Raw genomic sequence first — 7,999 nt, forward strand, 5'->3', positions numbered from 1 at the left:
AAAACACAAACTATTTAGGAAATTATTGTAATTTTATTTTATTATGATATATTGGTATTACTCAATTATGTATGGAACAAAATATCGGCCAAATGGGCGCCGCGACCTCGGTGGCACACCTTCATCCGATGGTCAAAATTTTCGATGACTCTGAGGCATAATGTAGGTTCTATGCCGTTAATGTGCCGAATTATCTCATCCTTTAGTTTTTGAATTGTTGCTGGCTTATCGACGTACACGTTTTCTTTCAAATAACCCCAAAGAAAAAAGTCCAACGGTGTCAAATCCCATGATCTTGACGGCCAATTGACATCGCCATTACGTGAGATAACACGGCCATTGAATTTGTTGCGCAAAAGAGCAATTGTTTCGTTAGCTGTGTGGCAAGTGGCACCATCCTGCTGAAACCACATATCGTCCACATCCATATCTTCCAATTCGGGCCATAAAAAGTTCGTTATCATCTCGCGATAGCGAACACCATTCACAGTAACTGCCTGGCCGGCCTCATTTTGGAAAAATACGACAGTCACTCTTTGTGGGTGCATTGGTTTTTCGACAATCACTCTTGGGTTCTCATTCGCCCAAACGAATTGACGAATCCACTGAGGTGAAAATGTGCCTCATCACTGAAGATTATTTTCTTCGAAAATTGATCATCCACTGTTGCCATTTCTTGGAACCATTTAACACGTTGTTGGATTGTGTATCGCTCCATAGTTCAAATTGGATAAGTCTAAAATAGAGAAATGTCAAATAAAATTCGGAAAAAAATCTTAGCGTTTAGGTGTGGTTCACATTCAACATCGGCCCTTACAATTTAACCACCCTTTATATGTGTCGCCCGATTTTCGCAAATTTGGCCATAAGTCGCTTATTTATCCACCGATCTTACTCAAAATTGGCTTACTATAATGTTCTATAGTACTGACTATATGTACACAATATCATCCAAATCGGTTCTGATTTAGATATAGCTCCCATATATATGTAGCGTCCAATTTTCAAAAATTTGCACCTTATAACCTTATTTTTGACCGTAGTGGCCTCATTTATAAACCGATTTTACTCAAATTTAGCACAAAGTAATCTCCAGTAATATCAATAATCCAAATCGGTTCAGATTTAGATATAGCTCCCATATATATGTATCGCCCGTTTTTGAAAAAATTACCCCTTACAAATTTATTTCTGATCATAATAACCTTATTTAGTACCCGATCTTACTGTAATTTCGCACAAGGTAACCTTATGTGGTATCAACCAAATCTGGGAAATATCATCGACATCGGTTCAGATTTAGATATAGCTCGCATATATATGCATCGATTGATTTTCCCAAATGTGGTCATAATACTCTTATCTATTAACTAATGTTGCTCAAATTTCAAATGTACATGTATGAAGTGATCGTATTTAGACTTACATCAATTTAATGCTTATCTAGAGTATGTAATTGTCGCGAAAACCATGTATGTTGTCTTTGTAAAAATAATTTTCGAACGGAGAAAAATATATGTTGGCAATAAGTTTTAAATGGTTCTCAAATGCCGCAAACATGTTCTATTATTTAAATAGAGAGACCATTACATAGTCGAGAAAATCATGTACCTGACCATTCAATTTGTTTACTTTTTTGCAGAGAAAAAAGTATTTTTATAGGTTACGTATAGACAGTCTAGAACAATTATATGACCATAAAGACCATGTACATTGTTTTCGTGACCATTTAATTTTTTAATTTTTTTGCAGCGAAAAGAATTTTATAAAAACATTGACAGGTACACACGATTTTCATTTTGCGTGTCAGTAGTGTGTTGATTGTTTCTTGGAATGGACGGAGAATACGGAATTACTGTGTTTTGTGTTTATTTATTTATTCAGAAGTGGCACGTGGTTTTATGTGAATACAAAAAAGGAAAGAAAAGATTTGAAAAAATGTACCTGGTTTTTGTTCTGCATTTTGATATAACATATAATTTATTTTTCTTTGTAGTTACATGATGTCTGTGTTGATACATTTGATTGGCACAAATAAATATTGAATGATTTCTTATTATTGAAATTGAACAAAATAGAGTGTGTAACAAGTATATACAGCAGTAAGTTCGGCCGGGCCGAATCTTAAATACCCACCACCGTGAACCAAATATTAGGATTTCCTTTGAAATTTCAGGAGGGCTTGAGGACTTGAGGACACTTCCCGAATATAAATTTAAAAATTTCACCTATGAGTACTATATCAGATTCTGGATTTATAAGAACCATTTTTTTTTTGAGTTTTAGAGGAATCATTAACATCTCTTGTAAGTGTGCAAGAAAATTATAAAATAACGTCTTGATTTGAAATCTTAAATCTGTAGATTTTCACCAGAGAAGTAAAATCTGGAAATTTTACATTGAGTTTCAAGCAATTTTCATGATCAGTGCACCTTCTATACCCTCAAGAAGTGAAGTCGGTCTATATGGAGGCATTACCAAATGGACCGATAAAAACGTAATCCGATACACTTTTTTGTGAGCCTAAAATACCAGAATATTTACAATTTCAGGCAAATCAAATAAAAACTACGGTTTCTAGAAGCCCAAGAAGTAAAATCGGGAAATCGGTCTATATGGGGGCTATACCAAAATATGGACCAATACTCACCATTTTCAGCACACTTCTTTATGGTCCTAAAATACCTCTAGATTTCCAATTTCAGACAAATTGAATAAAAACTACGGTTTCTATAAGCCCAAGAACCCAAATCGGGAGGTCGTTTTATATGGGGACCATACCAAAACATGGACCGATACTCACAATTTTCGGCACACGTATTTGTGGTCCTACAATACCTCTAGATTTCCAATTTCAGGTAAATTGAATAAAAACTGCGGTTTCTATAAGCCCAAGAAGTAAAATCGGGAGATCGGTCTATATGGGGGCTATACCAAAACATGATACTCACCATTTTTGGCACACCTCTTTATGGTCATAAAATACCTCTAGATTTCAACAGCGGACAGACGGACATCGTTATATCGTCTTAGAATTTCTCCCTGATCAAGAATATATATACTTTATATAGTCGGAAATCGATATTTCGATGTGTTACAAACGGAATGACAAACTTATTATACCCCCGTCACTATTCTATGGTGGTGGGTATAAAAATATATGATGTTTGCTTGCACGACATTATAAATACAAATAAACAATGAATTAGTTTATAAATAAACAAGTGTATACGGCCGTAAGTTCGGCCGGGCCGAAGCTTATGTACCCTCCACCATGGATTGCGTAGAAACTTCTACTGAAGACTGTCATCCACAATCGAATTACTTGGGTTGCGGTAACACTTGCCGATGGCAAGGTATCTTAAAACTTCCTAACACCGTAATATATACCACATAGTCCATAGGTGGTATATATTAAACTAAATAAAAAAGGCCGATTAAATACGTATATAATTAAGTTTGACAAAATTTTCTATAGAAATAAAATTTTGACAAAAGTTTCTATAGAAATAAAATTTTGACAAAATAAATTTTTGACAACATTTTCTGTAGAATAAAATCTTGACAAAATTCTCTATAGAAATAAAATTTTAACAAAATTTTCTATAGAAATAAAATTTTGACAAAATTTTCTATAGAAATAAAATTTTGGTAGATTATTTTTGGCTCGAGTGGCAACCATGATTATGAACCGATATGAACCAATTTTTGTGTGATTGGGGCTATATATATCGGATCGGATGAAATATGCTTCTCTTAGAGGATCCGCAAACCAAATCTGGGGATCGGTTTATATGGGGGCTATATATAATTATGGACCGATATGGACCAATTTTTGCATGGTTGTTAGAGACCATATACTAACACCACGTGGCAATTTTCAACCGGATCGGATGAATTTTGCTCCTCCAAGAGTCTCCGGAGGTCAAATCTGGGGATCGGTTTATATGGGGGCTATATATGATTATGGACCGATATGGACCAATTTTTGCATGGCTGTTAGAGACCATATACGAACACCACGTACCAAATTTCAACCGGATCGGATGAATTTTGCTCCTCTTAGAGGCCTCGCAAGCCAAATCGGGGGATCGGTTTATATGGGGGCTATATATAATTATGGACCGATTTGGACCAATTTTTGCATGGTTGTTAGAGACCATATACTAACACCATGTACCAAATTTCAGCCGGATCGGATGAAATTTGCTTCTCTTAGAGGCCTCGTAAGCCAAATCGGGGGATCGGTTTATATGGGGGCTATATATAATTATTAACCGAAGTGGACCAATTTTTGCATGGTTGTTAGAGACTATATACTAACACCGTGTACCAAATTTCAGCCGGATCGGATGAAATTTGCTTCTCTTAGAGGCCTCGCAAGCCAAATTTGGGGGTCCGTTTATATGGGGGCTATACGTAAAAGTGGACCGATATGGCCCATTTGCAATACCATCCGACCTACATCAATAACAACTACTTGTGCCAAGTTTCAAGTCGATAGCTTGTTTCGTTCGGAAGTTAGCGTTATTTCAACAGACGGACGGACATGCTCAGATCGACTCAGAATTTCACCACGACCCAGAATATATGGGGTCTTAGAGCGATATTTCGATGTGTTACAAACGGAATGACAAAGTTAATATACCCCCCATCCTATGGTGGAGGGTATAATAAAAACAAATACATAAAGATAATTTTGTCTTTTCTTTTCTCAAGCCACTTGATGCCACGTCCTTTTTCGACGGCAACAAAAGTTTTTTTTATAATGATCAAAACATTGTAGGTTGTGACCATGCTCATTTAACTGGAAGAAACCCCTTTTTGATGAATACAATAACATTTTAGATCGTGACCATTGTCTTTTGATTCAAACAAATTTTTTATACCCTTCACCACTACTGTGGTACAGGGTATAATAAGTTTGTGCATTTGTATGTAACGCCAAGAAGGAGTAATCATAGACCAACCTTTTAGTATATGGATCGGCTTAGAATTAAATTCTGAGTCGATTTAGCGATGTCCGTCTGTCTGTCTGTCTGTCTGTCCGTCTGTCTGTCTGTTGGTGTATTTTTGTGTGCAAAGTACAGCTCGCACTTTTAGTCCGATTATCCTAAAATTTGGTATAGGGTCCTGTTTCGCCTCAAAGACGATCCCTATTGATTTTGGAAAAAATCGGTTCACATTTAGATATAGCTGCCATATATATCTTTCACCGATCTGGTCATAATTGGCGTGTATATCAACCGATCTTCCTAAAATTCCGTACATCCGAATATTTTATGAGTCTCAAAAAACTTGCAAAATATCAGCCACATCGGTTCAGATTTAGATATAGCTCCCATATATAGCTTTCGTCCGATTTACACTCATTTGCCCGCAGAGGGCAATTTTTTGCTCCGATTTAGTTGAAATTTTGCACAAGGAGTAAAATTAGCATTGTAGCTATGCGTGCCAAATTTGGTTGAAATCGGTTCAGATTTAGATATATCTCCCATATATAGCTTTCGCCCGATTTACACTCATATGACCACCGAGGCCAATTTTTAACTCCGATTTAGTTGAAATTTTGCACAGGGAGTAGAGTTAGCATTGTAGATATGCGTGCCAAATTTGGTTGAAATCGGTTCAGATTTAGATATATCTCCCATATATAGCTTTCGCCCGATTTACACTCATATGACCACAGAGGCCAATTTTTAACTCCGATTTATTTGAAATTTTGCACAGGGAGTAGAATTAGCATTGTAGCTATGCGTGCCAAATTTGGTTGAAATCGGTTCAGGTTTAGATATAGGTCCCATATTAATGTTTTTCTGATTTCGACAAAAATGGTCAAAATACCGACATTTTCCTTGTAAAATCGCCACTGCTTAGTCGAAAAGTTCTAAAAAGGACTCTAATTTTCCTAAACTTCTAATACATATATATCGAGCGATAAATCATAAATAAACTTTTGCGAAGTTTCCTTAAAATTGCTTCAGATTTAAATGTTTCCCATATTTTTTTACTAAAATTGTGTTCCACCCTAGTGCATTAGCCGACTTAAATTTTGAGTCTGTAGATTTTGTAGAAATCTATCAAATTCTGTCCCGATCGAGTGATATTTAAATGTATATGTTTAGGACAAACCTTTATATATAGCCCCGAACACATTTGACGGATGTGATATGGTATCGAAAATTTAGATCTACAAAGTGGTGCAGGGTATAATATAGTCGGCCCCGCCCGACTTTAGACTTTCCTTACTTGTTTTTTTTTTTTATCAATATAATAACATTTTAGATGAGGACAATTTTATTTTTCTTAGAACCATGTTCACTGAGCCAACATGGTTGCACGTGAAAATGTTACATGGTCGCTGCAAAATATTATTTTGCTTTTTTTTAGAAATGTAGAGTATTTGGCAGATTAAATTGGTGGTATTGAAGATTAAAATGTGCCAAATTTGATCAGCGTTAGCACACATGTTTATAAAGGAAACAAGAGAGTACAAAACTAATTCATTTATATACCTACCACCATAGGCAGGCAAGTCCAGTTCGAAGATGGGCTATATCGGTCCAAGTTTTGATATACTCCCTATATAAACTGACCTCCCAATTTGGGGTCTTGGGCCTATAAAAACTGTAGTTTTTAACCAATTTGCCTGAAATTACAAACCTAGAGGTATTTTAAAACCATAAATAGGTGTACCAAAAATAGTGAGTATCGGTCCATGTTTTGGTATAGCCCTCATATAGACCGATCTCTCGATTTTACTTCTTGGGCTTATAGAAACCGTAGTTTTTATCCAATTTGCCTGAAATTGGAAATATAGAGGTATTTTAAGACCATAGGTTAGGTTAGGTGGCAGCCCAATGTATCAGGCTCACTTAGACTATTCAGTCCATTGTGATACCACATTGGTGAACTTCTCTCTTATCACTGAGTGCTGCCTGATTCCATGTTAAGCTCAATGACAAGGGACCTACTTTTTATAGCCGATTCCCAATTGGCCTGGAATTGGAAATCTAGAAGTATTTTAGGACCATAAGGAGGTGTGGCAAAAATGGTGAGTATCGGTTCATGTTTTTATATAGCCCCCATATAGACAGATCTTCCGATGTTACTTTTTGGGCTTATAGAAACCGTAGTTGTTGTTAAGTACGCCTGAAATTGAAAATCTGGACGGTTGTTTTGGACTATTAATAGGTTTGCAAGAAATGATTTTATTTTTTGGGATTCTAAAGACCGTAGTTTTTATCCGATTTGTCTAAAATTGTAAATATAATGGCATTTTAGATTCACAAAAACGCATGTCGGATTTAGTTTTTATCGGTCCATTTGATAAGGCGTCCTTATAGACCAATTTCACTTCTTGAGGGTATAGAAAGCGCACTGATCATGAGAAATGCTTGAAAATGAATGAAAAATTTCCAGATTTTATTTCCCGTAAGCAGAGGGCGTCATTTCATCCGTCATCAAGGCGTTATTTCATCCGTTTTTTGCAGACATACAAGAGATGTTAATGATTCCTCTGAAACTCAAACAAAATCCAGAATCTGATCTCGTCTTCATAAGCAAAAACTTTGGGAGAATATCTTCATGGGCAAGTTGACTTTAGCCCAAAAATTTTTACTTTCATGTTATGATACCTATTTTGAAGTCAAATCACTTAATTATAAGGACAATACGACTTCATTGAATAGTTTATTGACTTTTGGACAAGGAAAAGATCTTTATATTAGAGAAATGCGTCTTCTAAGCTAAACAAAGTTTGCATTCGTATTTTAAAGACATAAAATCTTTGACCTCACGGCAATATTTTTTTCAGTGTGGTGGTGGGTATTTAAGATTCGGCCCGGCCGAACTTACTGCTGTATACACTTGTTATATGTAAGTTTCCTATTAGAGATGTGCACGTGACACGAAATTGTCGTGACTCACGAACATTTTCGTGATTCGTGCGTGAGTCACGCTCATGACAACAGCGTGAGTGTGCGTGATGAACAAACCA

The sequence above is a fragment of the Haematobia irritans genome, chromosome 4, assembly GCF_050003625.1.
Source record: "Haematobia irritans isolate KBUSLIRL chromosome 4, ASM5000362v1, whole genome shotgun sequence".
NCBI lineage: Eukaryota > Metazoa > Arthropoda > Insecta > Diptera > Muscidae > Haematobia > Haematobia irritans.